We start from the raw sequence: 14,868 nt of genomic DNA on the forward strand, positions 1-14,868 counted from the left end.
GTCATGAACCAAAATGTCCAAGAAATTTGGGACACCATGAAAAGACCAAACCTACGAATAATAGGGGTAGAAGAAGGAGAAGAATACCAACTCAAGGGCACAGAAAATATATTCAACAAGATCATAGAAGAAAACTTTCCCAACTTAAAGAAGGAAATGCCTATGAAGATACAGGAAGCCTATAGAACACCAAACAGACTAGACCCCCAGAAAAAGTCCCCTCGCCACATAATAATTAAACAATTAAACGTACAGAATAAAGAAAGAATATTAAGAGCAGCAAAGGAAAAAGGCCAAGTGACATATAAAGGCAAACCTATCAGAATAACACCCGATTTCTCAATGGAGACTTTGAAAGCCAGAAGGTCCTGGACAGATGTAATGCAGACATTAAGAGACCATGGATGTCAGCCTAGACTAATATACCCAGCAAAACTTTCAATCGTCATAGATGGAGTGAACAAGACATTCCATGACAAAGCCAGATTTAAACAATATTTATCCACAAACCCAGCCCTACAGAAAGCACTAGAAGGAAAATTCCAACCTAAGGAAGTCAGATACAACCTCGAAAACACAGGCAATAGATAAAGCCACAGCAGTAGACCCCAACGAAGAAAAGTACACACACATCACCACCAAAAAATAACAGGAATGAACAATCACTGGACATTAATATCCCTCAATATCAATGGACTTAATTCACCTATAAAAAGACATAGGCTTACAGAATGGATACGAAAGCAGGACCCATCTTTCTGCTGCATACAAGAAACACATCTCAAATTCAAAGATAGACACTACCTAAAAATAAAAGGCTGGGAAAAGACTTTCCAATCAAACGGTCTTAAGAAACAAGCGGGAGTAGCCATCCTGATATCCAGCAAAATAGACTTCAAACTAAAATCAATCAAAAGAGATCAAGAAGGGCATTACATACTCATCACAGGAAAGATCCACCAAGATGAAGTCTCAATTCTGAACATTTATGCCCCAAACACAAGGGCACCCACATATGTAAAAGAAACATTATTAAAGCTTAAATCACATATAAAACCCCACACATTAATAGTGGGAGACCTCAACACCCCACTTTCACCACTGGACAGATCCCCCAAATCGAAACTTAACAGAGAAATAAAGGACTTAATTGATGTCATGACTCAAATGGACTTAATCGACATCTACAGAACATTCCATCCTAACAAAAAAGAATATACCTTCTTCTCAGCACCCCATGGATCCTTCTCTAAAATCGACCACATACTTGGTCACAAAGCAAATCTAAACAGATACAAAACAATTAGAATAACCTCCTGTGTTCTATCAGACCACCATGGTCTAAAGTTGGATTTCAACAACAACAAAAACTACAGAAAACCTACAATCTCATGGAAACTGAACAATACCCACCTGAATCACCAATGGGTTAAGGAAGAAATAAAGAAAGAAATTAAAGACTTCCTAGAGATCAACGAAAATGAAGACACCACATATCCAAACCTATGGGACACTATGAAAGCAGTACTAAGAGGGAAATTCATAGCACTAAACGCCCACATAAATAAGCTGGAGAAATCTCACACTAGTGACTTAACAGCACACCTGAAAGTTCTAGAACAGGAAGAAGCAAAGTCTCCCAGGAAAAATAGATGCCAGGAAATTATCAAAGTGAGAGCTGAAATCAATAAAATAGAAACAAAGAGAACAATACAAAAAATTAATGAAACAAAGAGTTGGTTCTTTGAGAAAATCAACAAGATAGACAAGCCCTTATCCAAACTAACCAAAAGACAGAGAGAGAGCATCCAAATCAACAAAATCAGAAATGAAAAGGGGGACATAACAACAGACATTGAGGAAATCCAGAGAATCATCAGGTCATACTTCAAAAACCTCTATTCCACAAAACTGGAAAACCTAAAAGAAATGGATAATTTTCTGGATAGGTACCACATACCTAAATTAAATCAAGACCAGATAAACTATTTAAATAGTCCAATAACCCCTAACGAAATAGAAACAGTCATTAAAAGTCTCCCAACCAAAAAAAGCCCAGGACCAGATGGTTTCAGTGCAGAATTCTACCAGATCTTCAAAGAAGAGTTAATACCAATACTCTCTAAATTGTTCCATACAATAGAAACAGAAGGAACATTACCAAACTCCTTCTATGAGGCTACAATTACCCTGATTCCCAAACCAAACAAGGATACAACAAAGAAAGAGAACTACAGACCGATCTCCCTCATGAACATTGATGCAAAAATACTCAATAAAATACTGGCAAACAGACTCCAAGACCACATCAAAACAATTATCCACCATGATCAAGTAGGATTCATTCCAGGGATGCAAGGATGGTTCAACATACGAAAGTCTGTCAATGTGATACACCATATAAACAAACTCAAAGAAAAAAACCACATGATCATCTCACTAGATGCTGAAAAGGCATTTGACAAAATCCAACACCCCTTCATGATAAAGGTCTTGGAGCGATCAGGAATACAGGGAACATACCTAAACATAATAAAGGCAATTTACAGCAAGCCAACAGCCAACATCAAATTAAATGGAGAGAAACTCAAAGCAATTCCACTAAAATCAGGAACGAGGCAAGGCTGTCCGCTCTCCCCATACTTATTCAATATAGTACTTGAAGTTCTAGCCAGAGCAATAAGACAACATAAGGAGATTAAGGGGATACAAATTGGAAAGGAAGAAGTCAAGCTTTCCCTATTTGCAGATGACATGATAGTATACTTGAGCAACCCCAAAGATTCCACCAAGGAACTGATACAGCTTATAAACACCTTCAGCAACATAGCAGGATACAAGATCAACTCCAAAAAATCAGTAGCCCTCCTATATACAATGGACAAAAAAGCGGAGAAGGAAATCAGAGATACATCACCCTTTACTATAGCCACAAATGACATAAAATACCTTGGGGTAATACTAACCAAGCAAGTGAAGGACCTATATGACAAGAACTTTAAGTCCCTGAAAAAAGAAATTGAAGAAGATGTCAGAAAATGGAAAGATCTCCCATGCTCATGGATAGGCAGAACTAACATAGTAAAAATGGCAATCTTACCAAAAGCAATCTACAGATTCAATGCAATCCCCATCAAAATACCAACACAATTCTTCACAGACCTGGAAAGAATAATACTCAACTTCATATGGAAAAACAAAAAACCCAGGATAGCCAAAAGAATCCTGTACAATAAAACAACCTCTGGAGGCATCACGATCCCTGACTTCAAGCTGTACTATAGAGCTACAGTAATAAAAACAGCTTGGTACTGGCATAAAAACCGACATGTGGACCAATGGAATCGAATTGAAGACCCTGATATTAATCCGCACACCTATGAACAAATAATTTTTGACAAAGAAGCCAAAAGTGCACAATGGAAAAAAGAAAGCATCTTCAACAAATGGTGCTGGCAAAACTGGATATCAACATGTAGAAGGCTGCAAATAGATCCATATCTATCACCGTGCACAAAACTTAAGTCCAAGTGGATCAAGGACCTCAACATAAATCCAGCTACTCTGAACCTGCTAGAAGAGAAAGTAGGAAGTAGTCTTGAACACATTGGCATAGGAGACCACTTTCTAAATAGAACACCAGTAGCACAGACACTGAGAGAAACAATCAATCAGTGGGACCTCTTGAAACTGAGAAGCTTTTGTAGGGCAAAGGAAACGGTCAACAAAGCAAAGCGACAGCCTACAGAATGGGAAAAGATCTTCACCAATCCCACATCTGACAGAGGACTGATATCCAGAATATATAAGGAACTCAAGAAATTAGACATCAAAATGCCCAACAGTCCAATTAAGAAATGGGCTATAGAACTAAACAGAGAATTCTCAACAGAGGAAACTCAAATGGCTGAAAGACATTTAAGGAATTGCTCAACATCCCTAATCATCAGGGAAATGCAAATCAAAACAACTCTGAGATACCACCTTACGCCTGTCAGAATGGCTAAGATCAAAAACACTGAAGACACCTTATGCTGGAGAGGATGTGGAGCTAGGGGAACTCTCCTCCACTGCTGGTGGGAATGCAAGCTTGTACAACCACTTTGGAAATCAATATGGCGATTTCTTAGAAAATTGGGAATCCATCTCCCCCAAGATCCAGCTATACCACTCTTGGGCATATACCCAAGGAATGCTCAACCACACCACAAGAGCACTTGCTCAGCTATGTTCATATCAGCGTTGTTTGTAATAGCCAGAACATGGAAACAACCTAGATGCCCTTCAACTGAAGAATGGATAAACAAAATGTGGTACATATACACAATGGAATACTACTCAGCAGAGAAAAACAATGACATCATGAGGTTTGCAGACAAATGGATGGATCTAGAAAAAATCATCCTGAGTGAGGTATCCCAGACTCAGAAAGACAAACATGGTATGTACTCACTCATAACAGGATACTAGATGTGGAACAAGGATGACTGGACTGCTACTCACATCACCAGGCAGGCTACCTGGAAAACAGGACCCCAAGAAAGACACAGGGATCGCCCAACGACAGAGAAATGGAATGAGATCTACATGAACAGCCTGGACAGGAGTGGGGGTAGTGAAGGGCGAGGGTCGAGGGAAAGAGAGCTTGGGTGAGTGGGAGATCCCAGCTGGATCAAAAACATAGAGGGAGAACAAGGAATAGGAGACCATGGTAAATGAAGACCACATGAGAATAGGAAGAAACAAAGTGCTAGAGAGGCCCACAGAAATCCACAAAGATACCCCCACAACAGACTGCTGGCAATGGTCGAGCGACAATCCGAACTGACCTACTCTGGTGATGGGATGGCCAAACACCCTAATTGTCGTGCTAGAAACCTCATCCAACTACTGATGGACCTGGAGGCAGAGATCCATGACTAGGCCCCAGGTGGATCTCTGGGAGTCCAATTAGCGAGAATGAGGAGGGTTTATATGAGAGAGAATTGTTGAGACCAAGGTCGGATAAAGCACAGAGACAAATAGCCAAACAAACGGAAACACATGAAATATGAACCAATGGCTGAGGGGTCACCAACTGGATCAGGCCCTCTGAGTGGGTGAGACAGTTGATTGGCCTGATCTGTTTGGGAGGCATCCAGGCAGTGGGACCGGGTCCTGTGCTCATTGCATGAGTTGGCTGTTTGAAACCTGGGGCCTATGCAGGGTCCCTTGGCTCAGCATGGGAGGAGGGGACTGGACCTACCTGGACTGAGTCCACCAGGTTGATCTCAGTCTGTGGGGAAGGCTTTGCCCTGGAGGAGATTGGAGTGGGGGGCGGGCTGGGGGGAAGGTGAGGGGGGCGGGAGGGGGGAGAACAGGGGAATCTGTGGCTGATATGTAGAACTGAATTGTATTGCAAAATAAAAATTAAAAAAAAAAATAAAAAAATAAAATAAAATGCATTTATTGATAAAAAAAAAAAAGACTGAAAAAAAAAAATTAAAAAAAAAAAAAACCTGTATCTTATCAGATCACCATGAGTTAAAGTTAGAATTCAACAACAACAAAAATTACAGAAAGCCTACCAACTCAGGAAAACTGAACAACTCTCAACTGAATCACCACTAGGTCAAGGAAGCAATAAAGAAAGAAATAAAAGACTTGCTATATTTCAATGAAAATGAATGCACAACATACCCAAACTTATGGGACACTATGAAAGCAGTGCTAAAAGGAAACTTCATAGCACTAAATGCCTACATAAAGAATTTGTAGAAATCTCACATAGCAACTTAACAGCACACCTGAAAGCTCCAGACAGAAAGAAGCAAACTCACCCAGGAGGAGTAGACAAAAGGAAACAGTCAACAAAAAATCAACAAATCAACAAAAAAGAACAACACAAAGAATCAATGAAACAAAGAGTTGTTTCTTTGAGAAAATGAACTCGATAGACAAACCCTTATCCAAACCAACCAAAAGGCAGAGAGTAAATATCCAAATTAACAAAATTAGAAATGAAAGGAGGACATAACAACGGACACTAAGGATATCCAGAGAGTCATTAGGTCATACTTCAAAAATATGTACTCCACAAAATTGGAAACTCTAAAAGAAATGGACAATTTTCTGGATAAGTACCACATACCAAAATTAAATCAAGACCAGATAAACAATTTAAATAAACCTATAGCCCTTAAAGAAATAGAAGCAGTTATTAAAAGTCTTCCAACCAAAAAAAGCCCAGGACCAGATGGTTTCAGTGCAGAATTCTACCAGAATTTCAAAGAAGAGCTAATACCAATACTCCTCGAATTATTCCACAAAATAGAAACAGAAGGAACATTGCCAAATTCTTTTTATGAAGCTATAGTTACCCTGATACCTAAACCACACAAAGATGCAACAAAGAAAAAGATTACAGACAACTCTCCCTCATGAACATTGATGCAAAAATACTCCATAAAATACTGGCAGACCCAAATCCAAGAACACATAAAAAAATCCACTATGATCAAGTAGGCTTCATCCCAGAGATGCAGGGGTGGTTCAAAATATGAAAATCTGTTGATATAAACACACTTAAAGAAAAAAACCACATGATCATCTCATTAGATGCTGAAAAAGCCTTTGACAAAATCCAACACCCCTTCATGATAAAGGTCCTAGAGAGATCAGGGATACAAGGAACATACCTAAATATAATAAAAGCAATTTGCAGCAAGCTGACAGCCAGCATCAAATTAAGTGGGGAGAAACTCAAAGTGATACCCAAAGTGTCAGGAACAAGACAAGGCTGTCCTCTCTCTCCACGTCTATTCAATATAGTACTAGAAGTTTTAGCTAGAACAATAAGACAACAAAAGGAGATCAAGGGGATACAAACTGGAAAGGAAGAAGTGAAACTTTTGCTATTTGCAGATATGATAGTATACATAAGTGACCCCAAAAATTCTACCAGGGAACTCCTACAGCTGATAAACACCTCCAGTAATGTAGCGGGATGCAGATTAACTCAAACAAATCAGTAGCCCTCCTATATACAAATGATAAACAGATTGAGAAAGAAATCAGAGAAACATCACCCTTTACAATAGCCACAAATAATATAAAGTACCTTGGGATAACTCTAACCAAACAAGTGAAAGATCTGTATGACAAGAACTTTAAGTTTTTTTAAAAAAAAATTGAAGAAGATATCAGAAAATAGAAAAATCCTCCCTGTTCATGGATAGGTAGGATTAACATAGTAAAAATGGAAATCTTACCAAAAGCAATCTACAGATTCAGTGCAATCCCTATCAAAATCCCAACACAATTCTTCACAGACCTTGAAAGAACAACATTCAACTTCATATGGAAAAACAAAACAAAAAAAACTCAGAATAGCTAAAACAATCCTGTACAATAAAGGAACTTCTGGAGGTATCACCATCCTTGACTTCAAGCTCTACTATAGGGCTGTAGTAATAAAAACAGCTTGGTATTGGCATAAGAGCAGACACGTGGATCAATGAAATTGAATCCAAGACCGGGACATAAATCCACACACCTATGGACACTTGAATTTTATAAAGAATCCAGAAATGCACAATGTTAAAAAGAAAACTTCTTTGACAAATGGCTGGCATAACTGGATATTCAAATGTAGGATGCAAATAGATGCATATCTATTGTCTTGCTCAAAACTCAAGTCCAAATGGATCAAAGACCTCAACATAAATCTAGGTACACTGAACCTAGGCATCAAAATACCAAATTAATCCAATTAAAAATGGAATACAGAATTCTAAACAGAATTTTTAACAGAAGGATCTCAAATGGCCAAAATACACTTACAGAATTGTTCAACATCCTTAGTCATCAGGGAAATGCAAATCAAAACTACTCTGAAATACCATCTTATACCTGTCAGAATGGCTAAGATCAAAAACACTGATAACAGTTTATGTTGGAGAATATATGGAGTAAGGGGAACACTCCTCCACTGTTGATGGGAGTGTAAACTGGCATAGCCACTTTGGAAATCAATATGACAGTTTCTCAGAAAAAAATCAGAATCAATCTACCTTGAGACCCAGCTATATCAATCTTGGGCATATACCCAAAAGATGCTCAATCATACCAGAAGGACACTTACTCAATATGTTCATAGCGGCATTATTTGTAATAGCCAGAACCTGGAAACAACCTAGATGCCCCTCAACCAAAGAATGGATAAGGAAAATGTGGTACATTTACACAATGGAGTATTAATACTCAGCTGTAAAAAACAATAACCTCATGAAATTTGCAGGCAAATAGATGGAACTAGAAAAAAATCATTCTAAGTGAGGTAACCCAGACCCAGAAAGACAAACATGGTGTGTACTCACTCATAAGTGGATATTAGGAGTAAAGTACAGGATAAGCAGCCTACAATTCACAGCCCCAGAGAGGCTAGATAACAAAGAGAGCCCAGAGAGGGATACATGGATTTCCCTGGGAAAGGGGAAATAGAAGAGATTTCCTGGGTAAACTGGGGGTGGAGTGAGGGGGATGGTGGGATGGGAACTGAAGGGAATGGGTTGAGTGGGCTGGGTGAAGGAGTGGGGTTGAGACAGGACTAAAGGGGAGAGTAAGGAAAGAATCATCTTGATAGGGGCGCCATTTCAGGGTTAGGGAGCAACTTGGTGCTAGGGAAACTCCCAGGAATCCACAAGGATGACCCCAGCTAAGACTCTTAGCAATAGTGGAAAGGATACCTGAACTGGCCATCTACTGTAATCAGACTGGTGACGACCCTAATTGTCATCAGAGGGTCTTTACCCAGTAACCAATGGAAGCAGATGCAGAGATCCATAGCCAAGCACTGGGCTGAGCTCTGGGAGTCCTTCTGAAGAAAGGGAGCAGAGATTGTAGGAGCCGGGGGGTCAAGGTCATGATGGAGGAATCCACAGAGACAGCTGACCTGAGCTCATGGGAGCACATGGACTCTGGACCAACAATTAGGGAGCCTGCATGGGACTGACCTAGGCCCTCTGCGTGTGTGTCAGTTGTATAGCTTGGTCTGTTTGTAAGGCTTCTAGCTGTGAGATCAGGGCCTGTCCCTGGCACTAAGCTGACTTTTGGGAGCCTGTTCCCCCCCTGCTGGTTTACCTGGCCCAAACTTTATGCAGGGGGAGGAGCTTGGTCCTGCCTCAACTTGATATGCCATACTTTGTTCAAGCCCATGGGAAGCCTGCCCCTTTCTGAATGGAAACAAGAAGAGTGGATGGGGAGGGGGATAGATAGGAGTTGGGAGGAGGGAATGGGAGGAGAGGAGGGAGGGGAAACTGTGGTAGGTATGTAAAATAAATGAAAAAAAAGTGGCATATAACTAACAGAAAACTTTTGAAAAAGGACAACATACAACAGAATTTAAAAAATGGTCTAATCAACTGAACAGTGTTCTCAAATGAAGAAGTGCAGATGGCCAATAAACATTTTCAAGTGACCAGCATCCTCAGCCACCATGTAAATACATAAAAAGTACTTTGGGATTCAATTTCACCTTCATTAAAATGACTATCAACAGTAACGCAAACGATGACAAATACTGGTGAGGATGTGGAGAAAGGGGAACCCTCATGCAGTGTTGATATGACTGTAAACTAATGTATCCACTATGGAAAGCATCGTAGAGGTTTCTCAGAAAACTAAAAATAGAGCTACCATTTGACCCAACTCTATCACTTCTGGGCATACACCCAAAGGATGCAATAGCCTATCACAGAGATAATTTGCACATCCGCATTTATTGCAGCTCTCTTTTCAATAGCAAAAGAAATGGAATATGCCTAAATGCTTTGCCTTTAAATGTTCCGTTTCTATTTTTAAAAACCCAGAACATTATTTATTTTGGCCATTACTGCCTATAATAGTCTGCTAAAATAACATTACTTGGCGGCTTAAATAGTAGACATGTCCTTTCTCAGAATTCAGGAGGATGGACATCCTAGAATAAGGTGGTTGCAAAGCCTCACTTCTTGTCTTGAAGGTGACCAATTACTTGCTGTACCCTTGCGTGGCTTTTCTTCTTGGTACATAGAATACCTGAAGACTTGCCCTCTTCCTCAAGATCCTATCACACTAGGACCACAAATTTAATCTTAATTGCTTCCCTGAAAACTCTCTCTCCAAACACAATTATACTAGAAGATAGGGTGTGTCTTAGTTAGGATTTCTATTGCTGTGAAGAGACACCAGGACCATGGCAAGGCTTGTTTTTTTTTATTTGAAAGTTGTTATTTTCTTTATCATTTTACATACCAACCACAGTTGCCCTCCCTTCCCTCCTCTTGCTCTCTCCCCCACTCCATACCCCCATCCACTTCTCAAATAGGGTAAGGCCTCCCATGAGGAGTCAACAAAGTCTGGCATATCAAGTTGAGGCAAGACCAAGCCCCTCCCCTGTGCCTCAAAGTTGAGCAAGGTATCCCTCCATAGGGAGTAGGCTCCAAAAGGCCAGGTCATGCACTAGGGATAAATCCTGGTCCCACTGCCAGGGGCCCCACAAACTGCCCAAGCCACACAACTGTCGCCCACATTCAGAGGGGCTAGTGCAGTCCCATGCAGGTTCCCCAGCTGTCAGTCCAGAGTCCGTGAGTTCCCACTAGCTTGGGTCAGCTGTCTCTGTGATTTCCCCATCATGATCTTGACCCTTCCCCCTTGCTCATATAATCTCCTTCTCTTTGACTAGACTCCAGGAGCTTGGCCCAGTGCTCAGCTGTGGATCTCTGCATCTTCTTCCATTAGTTACTGGATGAAGGCTCTATGATGACAGTTAGGATAGTCACCAATCTGATTACAGGGGAAGACCAGTTCAGGAACCATCTCCACTATTGACCACGGCAACTCTTATAAAGGAAAACATTTTATTGGATCTGGCTTACAGCTTCAGAGATTTAGTCCATTATCTTCATGGCAGTATGCAGGCAGACACGGTACTGGAGAAGGAGCTGAGAGTTCTTTATCTTGATCCACAGGCAACACAAAGTAAACTGTCTCACTGGACATAGCTTGAGCATATATGAAACCTCGAAGCCTGCCTCCACAGTAACACACTTCCTTCAACAAGGTCATACATACTCCAAAACGCCAGACAGGCCAAGCATTCAAATATATGAGTCTGTAGGAGCCATACCTATTCAAACCATCCCAGAAGTCAATGTATGAATTGTGGGCCTATGAATTATTTCAGGCTACAATGTGGTCCTAGTATTCTTGATAGATGTGATATCTTTCCAAACCATAAAGGAGCATACTTTCTGTACTAGATGGGGCATTTTCCTTTGGTTAGACCTACACAGCTGTACTGTAATATGGATGTTACTAAAAATACAAAAAAAGAGGAATTAACAAAGTAATGCAATAGCAGATTCAACTATATCACAAAGAAGGTAGTGACCTATTAATTGTGTAATGAAAAAGACATGTAAAACAAATAACAAGATGATAGAATTGATCTTTTCTTATTAATAGTTAATTTATATGCCATTGATGAAACATTCTTATTGGACTGGATAAATATTTATATGAACCATCTATGCATGACTACAAGGGACTTACCTCAGATCACATGACACAAATAAATTGAAAATGAATGGACAAAAATACATTTCATACAAATAATAATAAAACACATTGGGGGAAGCTCTACTAGTGTCAGAGAAAAAATAGAATTTTTATGACAAAATAATTGATGTCCATAAAAAAGACACCTAATATGGTGGCTTATGCTTGTAATCCCAGTACTCAGGAGAAGTCAGGACAACTGAGAAGTTCAAAGCTATTTTGAGCTGGAGAATGAGACTCGGTCTCAAAATGAAAAGAAAGGGAGCTGGAAAGATGGTTCAGTGATTAAGAACACTTGCTGCTCTTCTGGAAGACCCAAGTTCTGTTCCCAGTCATCATGTTTGGTGACTCACAGCCACCTGCAATTCCAGTTTGAGGGTATCGGATGCCCTCATCTGGCCTCTGTGGATATCTTCACACACAATGTGACACATAAATACTAACAAAAATAAATATTAAAAAAGAATGACTGATATGAGTTACTGACAATCGTAAATGTTGAAAGGGATGCTGTGCAAGAGAAACTCATACATTCCTAATGCAAATCTTTTAGCATAATGAGCATGGCAATCTCTTATATACTTAAAACATGCTTCTGTATTAACTGACAATTGAAATCCTGGATAATTACAGAGAAATAAAAATGTATGTTCCTAGAAGACTTTTCACCTGCATATTTATAGCAGCTTCCAATTGGAATCCCATTCAGGTGTAAACTAAGGATAGAAGCAAACACAACTGGCCAAAATAAGCAGAAGAAAAAATGTCAATGAAATGATTCCTAATGATATTCTGCTATACTCATAGATCAGTGCCTAGTTCAGTCATCAATAAAGAGGCTTCATCCAGCAACGGTTGGGAGCAGATGCAGAGACCAAAAGCTAAAGATTAGGCAGAGCTTGGGGAATCCAGTTGAAGAGGGGAAAGAAGGATTGTAGGAGCCAGAGGGGTTGAAGACACCAGGAGAACATGGCCCACAGAATCAACTAAGCAGGGGCTCACAGAGACTGAAGTGACAACCAGGCAACCGGCATGGGACTACACTAGGTTGTCTGCAAATGTTATAATTGTTAGTTTGGTGTTTTTGTGGGACTCCTAGCAGTGAAAGTGGGAGTGTCTCTGACTCTTTCTAGTGCCCTTGGGACCCTTTTCCTCTTACTGGGTTGCTGTCTTAATTAGAATTTCTATTGCTGTGAACAGACACCATGACCATGACGACTCTTATAAAGGAAAACATTTAATTGTGGTAGCTTGCTTACAGTTCAGAGGTCAGTCCATTATCATCATGTTAGGACATGAAAGTGTGCAGGCAGAACTGGTGCTGGAGAAGTAGCTGAGAGTCCTACATCTTGCAGGCAACAGAAAGTGGTCTAAGACATTGGGCAGTATCTTGAGCATATATGAGACCTCAAAACTTGCCTCTGCAGTGACTCACTTCCTCCAATAAGACCACACCTAGTTCAACAAGGCCATACCTCCTAATAGTGCCACTCCCTTTGGGGGCCATTTTCTTTCAAATTATGATATTCCACTCCCTACCCCCCAAAGACTTGAGCCATACCATAATGCAGAAATTCATTCAGCCCAATTTCTAAAGTCCCCATAGTCCAAAGCAGTCTTAAATGTATTTAAAAGTCCAAAGTTCAAAGTCTCTTCTGAGATTCGTGTGATCTCTTAACTGTAACCCCTTGCAAAATCAAAATAAAAAAATCAGATCCCATACTTCCAACATATAATGGCACAGGATGTACACTACTGTTCCAAAGCATAGGGAGGGAGCATAGTGACAAAATACTGGACCAAAGCAAGACCAAAAAACATGTGAAAAAACTCCAAACTCTGCATTTCTATGTCTAATGTCAAAATGCTTTTCAGATCTCCAATTCCTTTCAGTTCTGTTGACTGCAACAGACTTCTTTCTCTTGGGCTGTTTCCACTCCCTGTTAGCAACTTTTTTTGGTGGGTGTTCCATGGCTCTGGTATCTCCAACATCTTGAGATCTCCCAGGCAATCCAGGCTTCAATTTCACAGCTTTATGCAATGGCCTCTCTAGGCTTCCATTCAGAAACACCCCTGAAACAACCTGGCCTCAGTGGCTATCCTTGACACTAAAACCAGAACCACATGGCCAAAGCTGCCAAGTTCGGTTTCTTGTTGGGGCTGGAACTTGGCCCCTTTGTTCAATTACATCTTCACCAGCTTTCTGTTTTTCATGGTTTCCTTCTCTGCCTAAGCTTGGCTGTTCTGAAACTTGCTCTGTAGACCAGGCTGACCTCAAACTCAGACATCTGCCTGCCTCTGCCTTCCGAGTGTTGGGATTAAAGGTGTGTACCACCACACCTGGCTCTAATCTTTTCTTTAATTCCTTTTCACAAGTTGGAAACTTAGGTGTATGGGATATTGCCCTAAGGTCATCACTTTATTTCATTTCTTAATCTGTTTCTCTCCTTGAACACAGAACTTATGTAGATTAATTTCTAACTGGTCTTATTAAATAAAAGACATGGAGCCAAATATAAGGGTGAAAGCCTTATAGAGATCAGGGAAATAGGGAAAGCCACCAGCCAACCTTACCTCACCAACTCTGCAGCTTCCAAAGAGAGCAACTTCCTATTTAACCAAGCCTATATGCCTTGCTGTTCTGCCATCTGATTTGCTGTCTCCGCCCATTTCCTCTTTCTGCCTAGCTCTGTCACTTCCTGTCTGTCTGTGCCGACCTCCAGACTTCCATGGTTAACTAGTTTTGGAATTTAAGGCATGTGCCACCACAACTGGCTCTGTTTCCAGTGTGGCCTTGAACACACAGAGATCTTGCCTGCCAAGAGATAAGATTAAGGGTGTGTGCTACACTGCCTGACTTTTTTGTTTACTTATAATGGCTGGCCCTTTTCCTCTGATCTCCAGGCAAACTTTATTTATTAAAGCACAAATAAAATATCATCACATTTCAGCACAAATAAAATATCGCCACAAACTTAGCTCCATTACACTTCCTAGTGCTCTTTTTCTTCTCAAACTTTACACTTTTTGTTTTTCTTGTTTAACTTCCTCTTTTTCATTGTTAATCTTCATTAGAGTTAGAACTAATATCCACATGACAGAGTCTATACTAGGTTCTTTTGAGATTTCCTTTGCCAAGGGAACTAATCTAAAATTCTTCAATTTAGCCTCAGGCAGACTCTTTGGACAAGGACAAAAAAAACAGTCACATTTTCCACCAAAATATCATAAGAATGATATCTCTAGGACACATATTAATATTCTTCTCCTCTGAAACCTCTTGAGCCAGCC

This window comes from Peromyscus eremicus, chromosome X, assembly GCF_949786415.1.
Source record: "Peromyscus eremicus chromosome X, PerEre_H2_v1, whole genome shotgun sequence".
NCBI classification, from domain to species: Eukaryota; Metazoa; Chordata; class Mammalia; order Rodentia; family Cricetidae; genus Peromyscus; species Peromyscus eremicus.